Here is a 21,865-nt window from a genome sequence, read left to right on the forward strand (position 1 = left end):
AGCATATGTTAGGCCACAAAACAAGTCTTAATAAATTTAAGAAGATTAAAGTCATATTAAGCATCTTTCCCGACCACAGTGCAATACAACTAGAAATCCATTATGAGAAGATAACTGGAAAATTCACACGTGGAGATTAAAAATGATACTGAACAACCAATAGGTTAAACAAATCAAAAGAGAAATTTTAAAAAGTACCTTGAGACAAATGAAATGGAAATATAGTAGAACCCCATTATCTGTGAGGGATACATTCCAAGACACTGAGTGGACGCCTGAAACCATGAATAGTAATTAACCCCACAAATATTATGTTTTTTCCTGTGCATACACGTGCACACACAGTGTGTATACAACAAACAAAGGGATGATTCATATCCCAGGCAACATGGAGCAGGATGGCACAACGTTTTATCACACTCCTCAGGACAATGCACAATTCAAAACTGTACTTTAAAAAATGTTTAAAGTATTTTAAAAATGTCTATTTCTGTAATTTTCCATTTAATATTTTCAGACCACTGTTGACTGCAGGTAACTGAAACTGTAAAAACCAAAACTGCAGATAAAGGGGGACTATTGTGCAACAAACTGAAACTTACATTATGCATCAAAAGCATTTCCAAGAGGGAAGTTCACAGTGATAGTGATAAGTCAAGAAACAAAAAAAGGTTTCAAAAAACCTAACTTTACGTATCAAGGAACTAGAAAAAGAAGATAAAGCAAATGCAAAGTTAGTAAAATGAAAGAAAGAAAAAAGATCACAGTAGAAATAAGTGAAAAAGACTAAAAATGAAACTAGGAGCTTTTAAAATATAAGATAGATATCCAATAGAGATGGTGGAGGAATAAGACGTGGAGATCACCTTCCTCCTCACAAATACACCACAAATACATCTACATGTGGAACAACTACAGAACACCTACTAAAGGCAGGCAGAAGACCTCAGACTTCCCAGAGGGCAGAAACTCCCCACATACCTGGCTGTGTGGCTGACAGGGTCTTGGTGCTCCAGCCTGCTGTCAGGACTGAGCCTCTGAGGTGGGAGAGCTGAGTTTAGTACACTGGACCACCAGAGACCTCATGGCCACATGTAATATGAATCAGCGAGGGCTCTCCCAGAGGTCTCTGTCTCAACCCTAAGAACCAGCTCCACTCAATGGCCAGCAAGCTCAAGTGCTGGACACCCCATGCCAAAAAACTAGCAAGACAGGAACACAACCTAACCCAGTAGCAGAGAGACTGCCTAAAATCATACTAAGTTCACAGACACCCCAAAACACCACTGGACACAGCCCTGCCCACCAGAAAGACAATATCCAGCCCCATCCACCAAAACACAGGCACCAGTCCTCTCTACCGGGAAGCCTACACAAGCCCCTTAACCAACATTACCCACCGGGGGCAGACACCAAAAACAACAGGAACTACAAACCTGTAGCCTGCAAAAAAGAGACACCAAACACAGTAAGTGATGAGATGACAGAGTAATATGCAACAGGTGAAGGAGCACAAGGAAAAACTCACCAAACCAAACAAATGAAGAGGAAATAGGCAGCATACCTGAAAAAGAATTCAGAGTAATGACAGAAAAGATGATCCAAAAATCTTGGAAATAGAACGGAGAAAATACGAGAAATGTTTAACAAGACCTAGAAGGACTAAAGAGCAAAGAAACAACAATGAACAACACAATAAATGAAATTAAAAATTCCCTAGAAAGAATCAATAGCAGAATAAATGAGGCAGAAGAAAGGATAAATGACCTGGAAGATAAAATACTGGAAATAACTGCTGCAGAGCAGAATAAAGAAAAAAGAATGAAAAAAATTGAGGACAGTCTCAGAGACCTCTGGGACAACATTAAATGTACCGACATTCGATTTATAGGCGTCCCAGAAAGAGAAAACAAGAAAGGGAGGAGCTTCAAGATCACGGAACAGTAAGACATGGAGATCACCATCCTCTCCACAACTACATCACAAATACATCTGCATGTGGAACTGCTCCTATAGAACACCTACTGAACACTGGCAGAAGACCTCAGACCTCCCAAAAGGCAAGAAACTCCCCACGTACCTGGGTAGGGAAAAAGAAAAAACACAGACAAAAGAATAGGGATGGGACCTGCACCAGTGGGAGGGAGCTGTGAAGGAGGAAAGGTTTCCACACACTAGGAAGCCACTTCGCGGGCGGAGACTGCAGGTGGCTGACGGGGGAAGCTTCGGAGCCACAGAGGAGAGCGCTGCAACAGGGGTGTGGAGAGCAAAGCGGAGAGATTCCCACACAGACGAATGGTGCCAACCAGCACTCACCAGCCCGAGAGGCTTGTCTGCTCACCTGCTCTGGCTGGCGGGGGCTGGGAGCTGAGGCTCGGGTTTCACTTGGATCCCTGGGAGAGGACTGTGGTTGGCTGTGTGAACACAGCCTGAAGGGACTACTGCACCACAGCTACCCGGGAGAGAGTCTGGGAAAAAGCCTGGAGCTGATGCAGAGACAAGAGACTTTTTCTTCCCTCTTTGTTTCCTGGTGCATGAGAAGAGGGGATTAAGAGCACCGCTTAAAGGAACTCCAGAGACGGGCGCGAGCCGCAGCTATCAGCACGGACCCCAGAGATGGGCATGGGATGCTAAGGCTGCTGCTGTAGCCACCAAGAAGCCTGTGTGCAAGCACAGGTCACTCTCCACACCTCCCCTCCCAGGAGCCTGTGTAGCCTGCCACTGCCAAAATCCCGTGATCCAGGGACAACATCCCAGGAGATCGCACGGCATGCCTCAGACTGGTACAACATCACACCAGCCTCTGCCACCACAGGCTCTCTGGGCATCTGTACCCCTCCCTCCCCCTGGCCTGAGAGAGCCAGAGCCCCCAAATCAGCAGCTCCTTTAACCCCGTACTCTCTGAGCGAGGAACAGACACCCTCAAGCAACCTACAGGCAGAGGCAGGGCCAAATCCAAAGGTGAACCCTGGGAACTGTGAGAACAAAGAAGAGAAAGGGAAATCTCTCCCAGCAGCTTCAGAAGCAGCAGATTAAAGCTCCACAATCAACCTGATGTACCCTGCATCTGTGGAATACATGAATAGACAACGAATCATCCCAAAATAAGGAGGTGGACTTTGAGAGCAAGATTTATGATTTTTTTCCCCTTTTCCTCTTCTTGTGAGTGTGTATGTGTATGCTTCTGTGTGATATTTTGTCTGTATAGCATTGCTTTCACCATATGTCCTAGGGTTCTGTATGCCTATCTTTTTACTTTTAAAAAACATTTTCTTAATAATTTTTAATATTTTTATTTGTGGTACGCAGGTCTGTGATGGTTGTGGCCTCTAACATCGTGGAGCACAGGGTCCAGACGCACAGGCTCAGTGGCCAAGGGTAATGGGCCTAGCCGCTCCATGGCATGTGGGATCTTCCTGGACCAGAGCACAAACCCACGTCCCCTGCATCAGCAGGTGGACCCTCAACCAGTGCACTTCCAGGGCAGCCCAATAATTATTTTTTAATAACTATTTTTTAAATCTTGCTTTATTTTATTTTATTTTATTTTATCCTCTTTCTTTCCTTCTACATTTTCTCCCTTTTATTCTGAGCCATGTGGATGAAAGGCTCTTGGTGCTCCAGCCAGGAGTCAGTGCTGTGCCTTTGAGGTGGGAGAGCCAGATTCAGGACACTGGTCCACAAGAGACCTCCCAGCTCCACGTAATATCAAACCGTGAAAATCTCCCAGAGATCTCCATCTCAAAGCCAACACCCAGCTTCACTCAAAAACCAGCAAGCTACAGTGCTGGATTCCCTACAACAAAGAACTAGCAAGACAGGAACACAACCCCACCCATTAGCAGAGAGGCTGCCTAAAATCATAAGAAGGCCACAGACAACCCAAAACACACCACCAGACATGGACCTGCCCACCAGAAAGACAAGATCCAGCCTCATCCACCAAAACACAGGCACTAGTCCTCTCCAACAGTAAATCTACACAACCCATTGAAGCAACCTTAGCCACTGGGGACACACACCAAAAACAATGGGAACTACGAACCTGCAGCCTGCAAAAAGGAGACTCCAAACACAGTAAGATAAGCAAAAATGAGAAGACAGAAAAACACACAGCAGGTGAAGAAGCAAGGTAAAAACCCACCAGACAGAACAAATGAAAAGTAAATATGCAGTCTACCTGAAAAAGAATTCAGAATAATGATAGTAAAGATAATCCAAAATATTGGAAATAGAATAGATAAAATGCAAGAAACACTTAACAAGGACCTAGAAGAACTAAAGAGGAAACAAGCAACAATGAACAACACAATAAATGAAATTAATAATACTCTAGAGGGGCTTCCCTGGTTGCGCAGGGGTCGAGAGTCTGCCTGCCAATGCAGGGAACACGGGTTCATGCCCCAGTCTGGGAAGATCCCACATGCCGCGGAGCGGCTGGGCCCATGAACCATGGCCGCTGTGCCTGCATATCTGGAGCCTGCATGTCTGGAGCCTCTACTCCACAACGTGAGAGGCCACAACAGTAAGAGGCCTGCGTACGGCAAAAAAAGAGAAAAAAAAAAAAAGAAAAAAATACTCTAGAAGGGATCAATAGCAGATTAACTGAGGCAGAAAAATAGATAAGTGACCTGGAGATAAAATAGTGGAAATAACTACTGCAGAGCAGAAATAAGAAAAAAGAATGAAAAGAACTGAGGACAGTCTCAGAGACCTCTGGGACAACATTAAATGCACCAACATTCAAATTATAGTGGGCCCAGAAGAAGAAAAAAGAAAGGGACTGAGAAAATATTTGAAGAGATTATAGTTGAAAACTTCCCTAATATGGGAAAGGAAATAATCAAGTCCAGGAAGCACAGAGAGTCCCATACAGGATAAATCCAAGGAGAAACACACCAAGACACATATTAAACTATCAAAAATTAAATACAAAGAAAAAATATTAAAAGCAGCAAGGGAAAAACAACAAATAACACAGAAGAGAATCCCCATAACGTTAATAGCTGATCTTTCAGCAGAAACTCTGCAAGCCAGAAGGGAGTGGCAGGACATATTTAAAGTGATGAAGGAGAAAAACCTACAACCAAGATTACTCTAGCCAGCAAGGATCTCATTCAGATGTGATGGAGAAATTAAAACTTTACAGACAAGCAAAAGCTGAGAGAGTTCAGTACCACCAAACCAGCTTTACAAAAAATGCTAAAGGAACTTCACTAGGCAAGAAACACAAGAGAAGGAAAAGACCTACAGTAACTAATGCAAAACAATTAAGAAAATGAGAATAGGAACATACATATCGATAATTACCTTAAATGTAAATGGATCAAATGCTCCCACCAAAAGACTCAGACTTGCTGAATGGATAGAAAAACAAGACCCATATATATGCTGTCCACAAGAGACCAACTTCAGACCTAGGGACACATACAGACTGAAAGTGAGGGGATGGAAAAAGGTATTCTATGCAAATGGAAATGAAAAGAAAGCTGGAGTTGCAGTTTTCATATCAGAAAAATAGACTTTAAAGTAAAGACTATTACAAGAGATAAAGAAGGACACTACATAATGATCAAGGGATCCATCCAAGAAGGAAATATAACAATTGTAAATATTTATGCACCGAACACTGGAGCACCTCAATACACAAGGCAAATACTAACAGCCATGAAAAGGGAAATTGACACTAACACAATCATAGTAGGGGACTTTAACACCATACTTACCAATGGACGGATCATCCAAAATAAAAGTAAATAAGGAAACACAAGATTTCAATGATACATTAAACAAGATGGACTTAACTGACATTTATAGGACATTCCATCCAAAAACAACAGAATACACATTTTTCTCAAGTGCTCATGGAACATTCTCCAGGACAGATCATATCTTGGGTCACAAATCAATCCTTGGTAAAGTTTAGAAAATTGAAATTGTATCAAGTACCTTTTCTGACCACAACACTGTGAGACTAGACATCAATTACAAGAAAAGATATGTAAAAAATACAAACACATGGAGGCTAAACAATACACTACTTAATAATGAAGTGATCACTGAAGAAATCAAAGAGAAATTCAAAAAATACCTAGAAACAAATGAAAATGGAGACAAGATGACCCAAATCCTATGGGATGCAGCAAAAGCAGTTCTAAGAGGGAAGTTTACAGCAATACAATCCTACCTTAAGAAACAGGAAATATCTCAAATAAACAACCTAACCTTGCACCTAAAGCAATCAGAGAAAGAACAAAAAAACCCCAAAGATAGCAGAAGGAAAGAAATCATAAAAATCAGATCAGAAATAAATGAAAAAGAAATGAAAGAAATGATAGCAAAGATCAATAAAACTAAAAGCTGGTTCTTTGAGAATATAAACAAAATTGATAAACCATTAGCCAGACTCATCAAGAAAAAAAGGGAGAAGACTCAAATCCATACAATTAGAAATGAAAAAGGAAAAGTAACGACTGACACTGCAGAAATACAAAAGATCATGAGAGATTACTACAAGCAACTCTATGCCAATAAAATGGACAATCTGGAAGAAATGGACAAATTCTTAAAAATGCACAACGTGCTGAGACTGAACCAGGAAGAAATAGAGAATATGAACAGACCAATCACAAGCACTGAAACTGAAACTGTGATTAAAAATCTTCCAACAAACAAAAGCCCAGAACTAGATGGCTTCACAGGCAAATACTATCAAACATTTACAGAAGAGCTAACACCTTTGCTTCTCAGATTCTTCCAAAATATAGCAGGGGGAGGAACACTGCCAAACTCATTCTACGAAGCCACCATCACCCAGATACCAAAACCAGACAAAGATGTCACAAAGAAAGAAAACTACAGGCCAGTATCACTGATGAACATAGATGAAAAAATCATGAACAAAATACTAGCAAACAGAATCCAACAGCACATTGAAAGGATCATACACCATGATCAAGTGGGGTATATTCCAAGAATGCAAGGATTCTTCAACATACGCAATCATTGTGATACACCATATTACCAAATTGAAGGAGAAAAACCATACGATCTCAATCGATGCACAGCAATCAGAGACAAAAAAAAAAAAATTAAAAGGAATTCAGATTGGAAAAGAAGAAGTAAAGCTGTCACTATTTGCAGATGACATGATACTATACATAGAGAATCCTAAGGATGCTACCAGAAAACTACTAGAGCTAATCAATGAATTTGGTAAAGTAGCAGGATACAAAATTAATGCACAGAAATCTCTGGCATTCTTATACACTAATAATGAAAACTCTGAAAGGGAAATTAAGAAAACACTCCCATTTACCATTGCAACAAAAAGAATAAAATATCTAGAGATAAACCTACCTAAAGAAACAAAAGACCTGTGTGCAGAAAATTATAAGACAATGATGAAAGAAATTAAAGATGATACAAATAGATGCAAAGATTTACCATATTCTTGGATTGGAAGAATAAACATTCTGAAAATTACTCTACTACCCAAAGCAATCTGCAGGTTTAATAATGCAATCCCTATCAAACTACCATTGGCATTTTTCACAGAACTAGAACAAAATATTTCACATTTTGTATGGAAAAACTAAAGACCCTGAAAAGCCAAAAGAATCTTGAGAACGAAAAATGGAGCTGGAGGAATTGGGCTCCCTGACTTCAGACTACACTACAAAGCTACAAAATCAAGACAGTATGGTACTGGCACAAAAACAGAAATATAGATCAATGGAACAGGATACAAAGACCAGAGATAAACCCATGCACATATGGTCACCTTATCTTTGATAAAGGAGGCAAGAATATACAGTGGAGGAAAGATAGCCTCCCTAATAATTGGTGCTGGGAAAACCGTACAGGTACATGTAAAATTATGAAATTAGAACACTCCCTAACACCATACAGAAATATAAACTCAAATTGGATTAAACAGCTAAATGTAAGACCATACACTATCAAACTCTTAGAGGAAAATATAGGCAGAACACTCTATGACATAATTCACAGCAAGATCCTTTTTGACGCACCTCCTAGGGAAATGGAAATAAAAACACAAACAAATGGGACCTAATGAAACTTAAAAGCTTTTGCACAGAAAAGGAAACCTTAAACAAGGCCAAAAGACAACCCTCAAAATGGGAGAAAATATTTGCAAATGAAGCAACTGACAAAGGATTAATCTCCAAAATTTACAAGCAGCACATGCAGCTCAATATCAAAAAAACAAACAACCCAATCCAAAAATGGGCAGAAAACCTAAATAGACACCACTCCAAAGAAGATATACAGATTGTCAACAAACACATGAAAGAATGCTCAACATCATTAATCGTTAGAGAAATGCAAATCCAAACTACAATGAGATATCATCTCACACCAGTCAGAATGGCCACCATCAAAAAATCTAGAATAAATGCTGGAGAGGGTGTGGAGAAAAGGGAACACTCTTGCACTGTTGGTGGGAATGTAAATTGATACAGCCACTATGGAGAACAGTATGGAGGTTCCTTCAAAACTAAATATGGAACTCCCATATGACCCAGTAATCCCACTCCTGGGCATATACCCTGAGAAAACCAAAATTCAAAAGAATCATGTAACAAAATGTTCATTGCTGCCCTATTTACAATAGCGAGGACATGGAAGCAACGTAAGTGTCCATCAACAGATGCATGGATAAAGAAGATATGGCACATATATGCAACAGAATATTACTCAGCCATAAAAATAAAGAAACTGAGTTATTTGTAGTGAGGTGGATGGACTTAGAGTCTGTCATACAGAGTGAAGTAAGTTAGAAAGAGAAAAGCAAGTACCATATGCTAGCACATATATATGGAATCTAAGAAAAAAGGTCATGAAGAACCTAGGGGCAATATGGGAATAAAAACATAGACCTGCTAGAGAATGGACTTGAGGATATGGGGAGGGGGAAGTGTAAGCTGTGACAAAGTGAGACAGTGGCATGGACATATATACACTACCAAATGTAAAATAGATAGCTAGTGGGAAGCAGATGAATAGCACAGGGAGGACAGCTCGCTGTTTTGTGACCACCTACAGGGGTGGGATAGGGAGGGTGGCAGGGAGACCCAAGAGGGAAGAGATATGGGAACAGATGTATATTTGTAACTGATTTACTTTGTTATAAGGCAGAAAGTAACACACCATTGTAAAGCAATTATACTCCAATAAAGAAAAAGAAGGAAAAAAAAGAGTTATGTACCAAAATGTTCACTGCATATCTATTTACAATAGCCAGGACATGGAAGCAACCTAAGCGTCCATTAACAGATGAATGGATAAAGAAGATGTGGCACATATATACAATGGAATATTACTCAGCCATAAAAAGAAACGAAATTGAGTTATTTGTAGTGAGGTGGATGGACCTAGTGTCTGTCATACAGAGTGAAGTAAGTCAGAAAGAAAAAAGGAAGTACCATATGCTAGCATATATAAATGGAATCTATGGAAAAAATAAAAACAGTCATGAAGAAATTAGGGGCAAGATGCGAATAAAGACACAGACCTACTAGAGAATAAACTTGAGGATATGGGGAGGGGGAAGGGTAAGCTGTGACAAAGTGAGACAGTGACATGGGCATATATACACTAGCAAACGTAAAATAGATAGCTAGTGGAAACAGACACATAGCACAGGGAGATCAGCTCGGTGCTTTGTGACCACCTACAGGAGTGGGATAGGAGGGGTGGTAGGGAGGGAGATGCAAGAGGGAAGAGATATGGGAACATATGTATATGTATAACTGATTCACTTTGTTATAAAGCAGAAACTAACACACCATTGTAAATCAATTATACTGTAATAAAGATGTTTAAAAAAAGAAACAAACATTACACTTCAGTGACACATGAGGACAGTCATTCCATCCACAAGCAACAGTATACACGATCTTCACAAGGGCACATGGAACATTATCAAGGACAGAGCATATGTTAGGCCACAAAACAAGTCTTAATAAATTTAGAAAGATTGAAGTCATATTAAGCATCTTTCCCAACCACAATGCAATACACCTAGAAATCGATTATGAGAAGATAACTGGAAAATTCCCATGTGGAGATATTAAATGATACAAGAACAACCAATAGATTAAAGAAATCAAAAGAAATTTGAAAAATTACATTGAGAGAAATGAAATGGAAATATAGTAGAACCCCATTATCTGTGAGGGATACATGCCACGACACTGAGTGGAGGCCTGAAACCATGAATAGTAATTAACACCACAAATATTATGTTTTTTTCCTATACATACACATGCACACACAGTGTGTATACAATGAACAAAGGGATGATTCATATCCCAGGCAGGATGGAGCAAGATGGCACAAAGTTTTATCACACTCCTCAGGACAATGCACAATACAAAACTTTATTTTAAAAAATGTTTAAAGTATTTAAAAACTTTATTTCTGTAATTTTCCATTTAATATTTTCAGACCACAGTTGACTGCAGGTCATTGAAACTGTAAAAAGCAAAACTGCAGATAAAGGGGGACTATTGAGCAACACACTGAAACTTACAGGATGCAGCAAAAGCATTTCCAGGAGGGAAGTTCATAGTGATAGTGACAAATCAAAAAACAAAAAATATCTCAAAAATCCTAACTTTACATATCAAAGAAATAGAAAAAGAAAGAGCAAATGCCAAAATTAGTAAAATGAAGGAAATAACAAAGATCACAGTGGAAATAAATGAAGAAGACTAAAAAGAGAGTAGAAAAACAATAATGAAACTAAGAGCTTTTAAAATACAAGATACATATCCAGTGGAGATGGTGGAGGAATAAGATGTGGAGATCAACTTCCTCCACACAAATACACCGCAAATACATCTACATGTGGAACGACTACAGAACATCTACTAAATGCTGGCAGAAGACCTCAGACTTCCCAGAGGGCAACAAACTCCCCACGTACCCGGCCGTGTGGCTGACAGGGTCTTGGTGCTCTGGCCTGCTGTCAGGCCTGAGCCTCTGAGGTGGGAGAGCTGAGTTCAGTACACTGGACCACAAGTGACTTCCCAACCCCATGTAATATCTATCGGTGAGGGGTCTCCCAGAGATCTCTGTCTCAACCCTAAGGCCCAGCTGACTCAACGGCCAGCAAGCTCCAGTGCTGGACACGCCATGACAAACAACTGGCAAGACAGGAACACAATCCGACCCATTTGCAGAGAGACTGCCTAAAATCATACTAAGTTCAGAGACACCCCAAAACACACCACTGGACATGGCCCTGCCCACCAGTAAGATCCACCCACACCCACCAGAACAAGGCTCCAGTCCTCTCTACCAGGAAGCCTACACAAGCCCCTTAACGAACCTTACCCACCAGGGGCAGACACCAAAAACAACGGGAAGTACGACCATGTAGTGTGTGAAAAAGAGACACCAAACACAGTAAGTTAAACAAAATGAGAAAACAGAGAAATATGCAGCAGATGAAGGAGCAAGGTAAAAACCCACCAGACCAAACAAATGAAGAGGAAATAGGCAGCCTACCTGAAAAAGAATTGAGAGTAATGATAGAAAAGATGATCCAAAAATCTTGGAAATAGAATGGAGAAAATACAAGAAATGTTTAACACGGACGTAGAAGGACTAAGAGCAAACAAACAACGATGAACAACACAATAAATGAAATTAAAAATTCCCTAGAAAGAATCATTAGCAGAATAAAAGAGGCAGAAGAAAGGATAAATGACCTGGATGATAAAATAGTGGAAGTAACTGCTGCAGGGCAGAATAAAAAAAGAAAGAAAGAATTGAGGACAGTCTCAGAGACCTCTGGGACAACATTAAATGTACCAATATTTGAATTATAGGGGTCCAAGAAGAAGAAGAAAAAAAGAAAGGGAGAAGCTTCAAGATGGTGTAAGAGTAAGACACGGAGATCACAGTCCTCCCCAAAACTACATTAGAAATACATCTGCACGTGCAACTGCTCCTATAGAACACCTACTGAATGCTGCCAGAAGACTTCAGACCTCCCAAAAGGCAAGAAACACTCCACGTACCTGGGTAGGCCAAAAGAAAAAAGAGACAAAAGAATAGGGATGGGACCTGCACAACTGGGAGGGAGACGTTGAGGAGGAAAGGTTTCCACACACTAGGAAGCCCCTGTGTGGGCAGAGACTGAGGGTGGTGGAGGGGGGAAGCTTCAGAGCCACAGAGGGAAGCAGAGCAACAGGGGTGCGGAGGGCAAAGCGGAGAGATTCCCGCACAGAGGGATGGTGTCAACCAGCACTTATCAGCCCGAGAGACTTGTCTGCTCACACACCAGGGTGGGTGGGGGCTGGAGGCTGAGGCTCGGCTTCACTTAGATCCCAGGGAGAGGACTGGGGTTGGCTGTGGGAACACAGCCTGAAGAGTCTAGTGAGCCACAGCTAGCTGAGAGGGAGTCTGGGAAAGAGTCTGGAGCTGCCAAATAGGTAAGAGACTTTTGCTTCCCTCTTTTCTTCCTCCTGCTCCAGAAGAGGGGATTAAGAGCACTGCTTAAAGGAGCTCCAGACACAGGTGTGAGCTGCGGCTAACAGTGTGGACCCCAGAGATGGGCATGGGATGCTAAGGCTGCTGCTGCAGCCATAAAGAAGACTGTGTGCAAGCACAGGTCACTCTCCACACCTCCTATCCCGGGAGCCTGTGCAGCCCGCCACTGCCAGGGTCCCGTGATCCAGGGACAACTTCCCTGGGAGAGTGCACGGCATGCCTCAGGCTGTTGCAACGTCACACAGGCCTCTACTGACGCAGGCTCACCTCGCATTCCATGACCCTCCTTCCCCCCCCAGGCCTGAGTGAGCCAGAGTCCCTGAAGTAGCTGCTCCTTTAACCCTGTCCTGTCTGAGCAAAAACAGGTGTCTTCAGGCGACCTACACGCAGAAGCGGCTCCAAATCCAAAACTAAACCCTGGGAACCATGCGAACAAAGAAGAGAAAGGGAAATCTCTCCCAACAGCCAAAGGAGCAGCGGATTAAATCTCCACAATCAACTTGATGTACCCTGCATCTGTGGAATACGTGAATACTCAACGAATCACCCCAATTGAGGAGGTGGACTTGGGGAGCAAAGATATATAATTTTTTCCCCTTTTTCACTTTTTTGTGAGTGTGTATGTGTATGCCCTTCTGTGTGATTTTGTCTGTATAGCTTTGCCTTTACCATTGGTCCTATGGTTCTTTCCTTCTGTTTTATTGTTTTTTTAATTTTCAAGTTTTTTTCGTAGTCATTATTTTTTACTTTTAATTATAATAAATTTATATTTTATCTTCTTTCTTTCTTTCTTTCTTATTTTTTCTCCCTTTTATTCTGAGCCGTGTGGATGAAAGGCTCTAGGTGCTCCAGCCGGGGGTCAGGGATGTGTCTCTGAGGTCCAACTTCAGGACACTGGTCCATGAGAGACCTCCCAGCTCCATGTAATACCAAATGGCAAAAATCTCCCAGAGATCTCCACCTCAACGCCAAGACCCAATTTCACTCAATGACCAGCAAGCTACAGTGCTGGGTACACTATGCCAAACAACTTGCAAGACAGGAATGCAACCATATCCATTAGCATAGAGGCTGCATAAATTCATAGTATGTCCACAGACATCCCAAAACACACCACCAGACGTGGATCTGCCCCCAAGAAAGACAAGATCCAGCCTCACCCACCAGAACGCAGGCACCAGTCCCCTCCACTAAGAAGCCTACACAACCCACTGAACCAACCTTAGCTACTGGGGACACACACCAAAAACAACGGGAACTATGAACCTGCAGCCTGTGAAAAGGAGACCCCAAACACAGTAAGTTAAGCAAAATGAGAAGACAGAGAAACACACAGCAGATGAAGGAGCAAGGTAAAAACCCACCAGACTAAACAAATGAAGAGGAAATAGGCAGTCTACCTGAGAAAGAATTGAGAGTAATGATAGTAAAGATGATCCAAAATCTTGGAAATAGAGTAGAGGAAACACAAGAAACGTTTAACAAGGAACTACAAAAACTAAAGGGCAACCAAACAATGATGAACAACACAATAAATGGAACTAAAAACTCTCTAGAAGGGATCAATAGCAGAATAACTGAGGCAGGACGGATAAGTGGCTTGGAAGATAAAATAGTGGAAATAACTACTGCAGAGCAGAATAAAGGAAAAAGAATGAAAAGAATTGAGAACAGTCTCAGAGACATCTGGGACAACATTAAACGCACCAACATTCGAATTATAGGGCTCACAGAAGCAGCAGAGTTAAAGAAAGGGACTGAGAAAATATTCAGAGATTATAGTTGAAAACTTCCCTAATATGGGAAAGGAAGTAGTTAATCAAGTCCAGGAAGCACAGAGAGTCCCATACAGGATAAATCCAAGGAGAAACATGGCAAGACATACACTAATCAAACTATCAAGAATTAAATAAAAAGAAAAAATATTAAAAGCAGCAAGAGAAAAACAACAAATAACACATAAGGGAATCCCCATAAGGTTAACAGCTGATCTTTCAGCAAAAACCCTGCAAGCCAGAAGGGACTGGCAGGACATATTTAGAGTGATGAAGGAGAAAAACTTAACACCAAGATTACTCTAACCGCCAAGGATCTCTTTCAGATTTAAGGGAGAAATTAAAACCTTCACAGACAAGCAAAAGCCAAGAGAATTCAGCATCACCAAACCAGCTTTACAAAAATGCTAAAGGAACTTCTCTAGGCAGGAAACACAAGAGAAGGAAAAGACCTACAATAACAAACCCAAACAATTTAAAAATGGGAATAGGAACATACATATTGATAATTACCTTAAATGTAAATGGATTACAGTCTCCAACCAAAAGACACAGACTGGCTGAATGGATACAAAAACAAAAACTGTATATATGCTGTCCACAGGAGACCCACTTCAGACCTAGGGACACATACAGACTGAAAGTAAGGGGATGGAAAAAGATATTCAATGCAAATGGAAACCAAAGGAAAGCTGGAGTAGCAATTCTCATATCAGACAAAATAGACTTTAAAGACCATTAGAAGAGAAAAAGAAGGATACTACATAATGATCAAGGGATTGATCCAAGGAGAAGATATAACAATTGTAAATATTTATGCACCCAACATAGGAGCACCTCAATACATAAGGCAAATACTAACAGCCATAAAAGGGGAAATCGACAGTAACACATTCATAGTAGGGGACTTTAACACCCCACTTTCACCAATGGACAGATCATCCAAAATGGAAGTAAAGAAGGAAACAGAAGCTTTAAATGATACATTAAACAAGATGGACTTAATTGATATTTATAGGACATTCCATCCAAAAACAAGAGAATACACATTTTTCTCAAGTGCTCATGGAACATTCTCCAGGATAGATCATATTTGGGTCACAAATCAAGTCTTGGTAAATTCAAGAAAATTGAAATTGTATAGAGTATCTTTTCTGACAACAATGGTATGAGACTAGATATCAATTACAGGAGAAGATCTGTAAAAAATACAAACACATGGAGGCTAAACAATACACTACTTAATAACCAAGTGATCACTGAAGAAATCCAAGAGGAAATCCAAAAATACCTAGAAACAAATGTCAATGGAGACATGACGACCCGAAACCTACGGAATGCCGCAAAAGCACTTCTAAGAGGGAAGTTTATAGCAATACAATCCTACTTTAAGAAACAGGAAACATCTCGAATAAACAACCTAACCTTGCACCTAAAGCAATTAGAGAAGGAAGAACCAAAAAAAAAAAACCCAAAGTTACCAGAAGGAAAGAAATCATAAAGAGCAGATCAGAAAGAAATGAAAAAGAAATGAAGGAAATGATAGCAAAGATCAATAAATTAAATCTGGTTCTTTGAGAAGATAAACAAAATTGATAAACCATTAGCAAGACTCATCAAGAAAAACAGGGAGAAGACTCATATCAACAGAATTGGAAATGAAAAAGAAGTAACAACTGACACTGCAGAAATACAAAAGATCATGAGAGATTACTACAAGCAACTCTATGCCAATAAAATGGACAACGTGGAAGAAATGGACAAAATCTAGGAAATGCACAACCTGCCAAGACTGAATCATGAATAGAAAAATTGAACAGACCAGTCACAAGCACTGAAATTGAAACTGTGATTAAAAATCTTCCAACAGGGCTTCCCTGGTGGGGCAGTGGTTGAGAGTCCGCCTGCCAATGCAGGGGACGTGGGTTTGTGCCCAGGTCTGGGAAGATATCACATGCTGCGGAGCAGCTGGGCCCGTGGGCCATGGCCACTGAACCTGTGCGTCTGGAGTCTGTGCTCCGCAACGGGAGAGGCCACAACAGTGAGAGGCCCACATACCGGAAAACAAAAAACAATCAAAAAAATCTTCCAACAAAAAAAAAAGTCCAGGACCAGATGGCTTCACTGGTGAATTCTATCAAACATTTACAGAAGAGCTAACACCTATCCTTCTCAAACTCTTTCAAAATATAGCAGAGGGAGGAACACTGCCAAACTCATTGAACGAGGCCACCATCACCCTGATACCAAAACCAGACAAAGATGTCACAAAGAAGGAAAATTATAGGCCACTATCACTGATGAACACAGATGAAAAAATCCTCAACAAAATACTAGCAAACAGAATCCAACAGCACATTGAAAGGATGATACACCATGATCAAGTGGGGTTTATTCCAGGAATGCAAGGATTCTTCAACATACGCAAATCAATCAATGTGATACACCATATTACCAAATTGAAGGAGAAAAACCATATGATCTCAATCGATGCACAGAAAGCTACTGACAAAATTCAACACCCATTTATGATAAAAACCCTGCAGAAGGTAGGCATAGAGGGAATTTTCCTCAACATAATAAAGGCCATATATGACAAACCCATAGCCAACATCGTGCTCAATGTTGAAAATGAAAGCATTTCCACTAAGATCAGCAGCAAGACAAGGTTGCCCACTCCCACAACTATTATTCAACATAGTTTTGGAAGTTTCAGCCACAACAATCAGAGATGAAAAAGAAATAAAACGAATCCAAGTTGGAAAAAAAGAGGTAAAGCGGTCACTGTTTGCAAATGTCATGATACTATACATATAAATCCTAAGGATGCTACCAGAAAATTACTAGAGCTAATGTATGAATTTGGTAAAGTAGCAGGATAGAAAATTAATGCACAGAAATCTCTGGCATTCCTATACACTAATGATGAAAAATCTGAAAGGGAAATTAAGAAAACCCTCGCATTTACCATTGCAAGAAAAAGAATGAAATATCTAGGGATAAACCTATCTAAGGAGACAAAAGAACTGTGTGCAGAAAATTATAAGACACTGATGGAAGAAATTAAAGATGATACAAATAGATGCAGAGATATACCATGTTCTTGGATTGGAAGAATCAACATTCTGAAAATGACTCTACTACCCAAAGCAATCTGCAGGTTTAATGCAATCCCTATCAAATTATCACTGGCATTTTTCACAGAACTAGAACAAAATATTTCACAATTTGTATGGAAACACAAAAGACCCCGAATAGCCAAAGGAATCTTGAGAATGAAAAGTGGAGCTGGAGGAATCGGGCTCCCTGACTTCAGACTACACTACAAAGCTACAAAATCAGGACAGTATGGTACTGGCACAAAAACAGAAATATAGATCAATGGAACAGGATAGAAAGACCAGAGATAAACCCACGCACATATGGTCACCTTATCTTTGATAAAGGAAGCAAAAATATACAGTGGAGGAAAGACAGCCTCCTCAATAGTTGGTGCTGGGAAAACTAGACAGGTACATGTAAAAGTATGAAATTAGAACAGTCCCAAACACCATACACAAAAATAAACTCAAATTGGATTAAAGACCTAAATGTAACGCCAAACACTATCAAACTCTTAGAGGAAAACATAGGCAGAACACTCGATGACATAAATCACAGCAAGATCCTTTTTGACACACCTCCTACAGAAATGGAAATAAAAACAAAAACAAACAAATGGGACCTAATGAAACTTAAAAGCTTTTGCACAGCAAAGGAAACCATAAACAAGGCCAAAATAAAACCCTCAGAATGGGAGAAAATATTTGCAAATGAAGCAACTGACAAAGGATTAATCTCCAAAATTTACAAGCAGCTCATGCACCTCAATATCAAGAAAACAAGAAACCCAATCCAAAAATGGGAAGAAAACCTAGACATCTCTCCGAAGAAGACATACAGATTGCCAACAAACACATGAAAGAATGCTCAACATCATTAATCATTAGAGAAATGCAAATCCAAACTACAATGAGATATCATCTCACACCAGTCAGAATGGCCACCGTCAAAAAATCTAGAAAGAATAAATGCTGAAGAGGGTGTGGAGAAAAGGGAACACTCTTGCACTGTTGGTGGGAATGTAAATTGATACAGCCACTACGGAGAACAGTATGGAGGTTTCTTCAAAACTAAATATAGAACTACGATATGACCCAGCAATCCCACTACTAGGCATATACCCTGAGAAAACCATAATTCAAAAAGAATCATGTACCAAAATGTTCATTGCTGCTCTATTTACAATAGCGAGGACATGGAAGCAACGTAAGTGTCCATCAACAGATGCATGGATAAAGAAGATGTGGCACATATATGCAATGGAATATTACTCAGCCATAAAAAGAAACGAAATTGAGTTATTTGTAGTGAGGTGGATGGACCTAGTGTCTGTCATACAGAGTGAAGTAAGTCAGAAAGAGAAAAGCATGTACCGTATGCTAGCACATATATATGGTATCTAAGGAAAAAAGAAAAAAGGTCATGAAGAACCTACGGGCAACAATGGGAATAAAGACATAGACCTACTAGAGAATGGACTTGAGGATATGGGGATGGGGAAGGGTAAGCTGTGACAATGTGAGACAGTGGCATGAACATATATACACTACCAAATGTAAAATAGGTAGCTTCTGTGAAGCAGATGCATAGCACAGGGAGATCAGCTCGGTGTTTTGTGACCACCTACAGGGATGAGATAGGGAGGGTGGAGGGAGGGAGACCCAAGACAGAAGAGATATGGGAACATATGTATATTTATAACTGACTTACTTTGTTATAAAGCAGAAACTAATATACCATTGTAAAGCAATTTTACCCCAATAAAGAAAAGGAAGAAAAAAAAAACGAGTCATGTACCGAAATGTTCATTGCAGAACTATTTACAATAGCCCAGACATGGAAGCAACCTAAGAGTCCATCAACAGATGAATGGATAAAGAAAATGTGGCACATATATACAATGGAATATAACTCAGCCATAAAAAGAAACGAAATTGAGTTATTTGTAGTGAGGTAGATGGACTGCATGTCTGTCATACAGAGTGAAGTAAGTCAGGAGGAAAAAAACAAGTACCATATGCTAACATATATAAATGGAAAAAATAAAAATTGTCATGAAGAATCTAGGGGCAAGATGGGAATAATGACACAGACCTACTAGAGAATGAAATTTAGGATATGGTGATGAGGAAGGGTAAGCTGTGACAAAATGAAAGAGTGCCACGGACATATACACACTAGCAAATGTAAAATAGATCGCTAGTGGGAAGCAGACGCATAGCACAGGGAGATCAGCTCGGTGCTTTGTGACCACCTACAGGAGTGGGATAGGAAGGGTGGGAGGGAGGGAGACACAAGAGAAAACAGATATGGGAATATATGTATATGTTTAACTGATTCACTTTGTTATAAAGCAGAAACTAACACACCATTATAAATCAATTATTCTCTAATACAGATGTTTTAAAAAAAGAAAGAAACACTGGCCTTCAGTGACACATGAGGCCAGTCATTCCATCCAAAAGCAGCAGTATACACAATCTTCACAAGGGCACATGGAACATTTTCCAGGACAGAGCATATGTTAGGCCACAAAATAAGTCTTAATAAATTTAAGAAGATTAAAGTCATATTAAGCATCTTTCCCGACCACAATGCAATATAACTAGAAATCGATTATGAGAAGATAACTGGAAAATTCCCATGTGGAGGTTAAAAATGATACAAGAACAACCAATAGGTTAAAGAAATCAAAAGAGAAATTTTTAAAACTACCTTGAGACAAATGCAATGGAAATATAGTAGAACCCCATTATCTGTGAGGGATACATGCCAAGACACTGAGTGGATGCCTGAAACCATGAATAGTAATTAACCCCACAAATATTATGATTTTTCTCTATACATACATATGCACACACAGTGTTTATACAACGAACAAAGGGATGATTCATATCCCAGGCAAGATGGAGCAGGATGGCACAAAGTTTTATCACACTCCTCAGGACACTGCACAATTCTTTATTTTAAAAAATATTTAAAGTATTTTAAAAATGTTTATTTTTGTAATTTTCCATTTAATATTTTCAGACCACAGTTGACTGCAGGTCACTGAAACTGTAAACAGCAAAACTGCAGATAAAGGGGGAGTATTGTGCAACATACTGAAACTTACAGGATGCAGCAAAAGCATTTCCAAGAGGGAAGTTCATAGTGATAGTTATAAAACAAAAAATATCTCAAAAAACCTAACTACATATCAAGGAAGTAGAAAGAGAAAAAGCAAATGCCAAAATTAGCAAAATGAAGGGAATAACAAAGATCACAGTGCAAATAAATGAAAAAGACTAAAAAGAGAGTAGAAAAACAATAATGAAACTAAGAACTTTTAAAATATTAGATAGATATCCAGTAGAGATGGTGGAGGAGTAAGATGTGGAGATCAACTTCCTCCACACAAATACACCGCAAATACATCTACATGTGGAACAACTACAGAACACCTACTAAACGCTGGCAGAAGACCTCAGACTTCCCAGAGGGCAAGAAACTCCCCATGTACCTGGCTGTGTGGCTGACAGGGTCTTGGTGCTGTGGCCTGCTGTCAGGCCTGAGCCTCTGAGGTGGGAGAGCTGAGTTCAGTACCCTGGAGCAGCAGAGACCTCCCAACTCCATGTAATATCTATCGGCGAGGGGTCTCCCAGATATCTCTGTCTCAACCCTAAGACCCAGCTCCACTAAACAGCCAGCAACTCCAGTGCTGGACACCCCATGCCAAACAACTAGCAAGACAGGAACACAACCCGACCCATTAGCAGAGAGACTGCATAAAATCATACTAAGTTCACACATACACCAAAACACACCAATGGACACTGCCCTGCCCACCAGAAAGACAAGATCCAGCCCCACCCACTAGAACACAGGCACCAGTCCTCTGTACCAGGAAGCCTACACAAGCCCCTTAACCAATCTTACCCAACAGGGGCAGACACCAAAAGCAATGGTAACTACGAACCTGTAGCCTGTGAAAAAGAGACACCAAACACAGTAAGTTAAACAAAATGAAAAGACAGAGAAATATGCTGCAGATGAAGGAGCACAAGTAAAAACTCACCAAACCAAACAAATGAAGAGGAAATAGGCAGCCTACCTGAAAAAAAATTCAGAGTAATGATAGAAAAGATGATCCAAAAATCTTGGAAATGCAATGGAGAAAATACAAGAAATGTTTAACAAGGACCTAGAAGGACTAAAGAGCAAACAAACAACGATGAACAACACAATAAATAAAATTAAAAATTCCCTAGATGGAATAAAGAGCAGAATAAATGAGGCAGAAGAAAGGATAAATGACCTGGAAGATAAAATAGTGTAAATAACTGCTGCAAAGAAGAATACAGAATGAAGAATGAAAAGAATTGAAGACAGTCTCAGAGACCTCTGGGACTACATTAAATGTACCAACATTCGAATTATAGGGGTCCCATGAGAAGAAGAGAAAAGAAAGGGAGGAGCTTCAA

At 40.1% G+C, this 21,865-nt stretch overlaps 1 protein-coding gene and 1 long non-coding RNA gene across 2 annotated transcripts in view; one reads left to right on the top strand and one right to left on the bottom strand.

Moving 5' to 3' along the window:
• The window catches only part of ADGRE3 (adhesion G protein-coupled receptor E3), a 247,176-nt gene that overhangs the window by 68,178 nt on the left and 157,133 nt on the right, over positions 1 to 21,865 (top strand). The gene's annotated exons all lie outside the window — the stretch shown is intronic.
• LOC125964096 (uncharacterized) overlaps positions 10,834 to 21,865 on the bottom strand; it is a 34,989-nt gene continuing 23,957 nt past the window's right edge. The window contains exons 2-3 of the long non-coding RNA XR_007476755.1: positions 20,846 to 20,904; positions 10,834 to 10,895 (exon numbers count right to left, since the gene is read on the bottom strand). This is a non-coding gene — a long non-coding RNA (uncharacterized LOC125964096). The remainder of the gene's footprint in view (positions 10,896 to 20,845; positions 20,905 to 21,865) is intronic.

The sequence above is a fragment of the Orcinus orca genome, chromosome 3 (assembly GCF_937001465.1).
Source record: "Orcinus orca chromosome 3, mOrcOrc1.1, whole genome shotgun sequence".
Lineage (NCBI taxonomy): Eukaryota > Metazoa > Chordata > Mammalia > Artiodactyla > Delphinidae > Orcinus > Orcinus orca.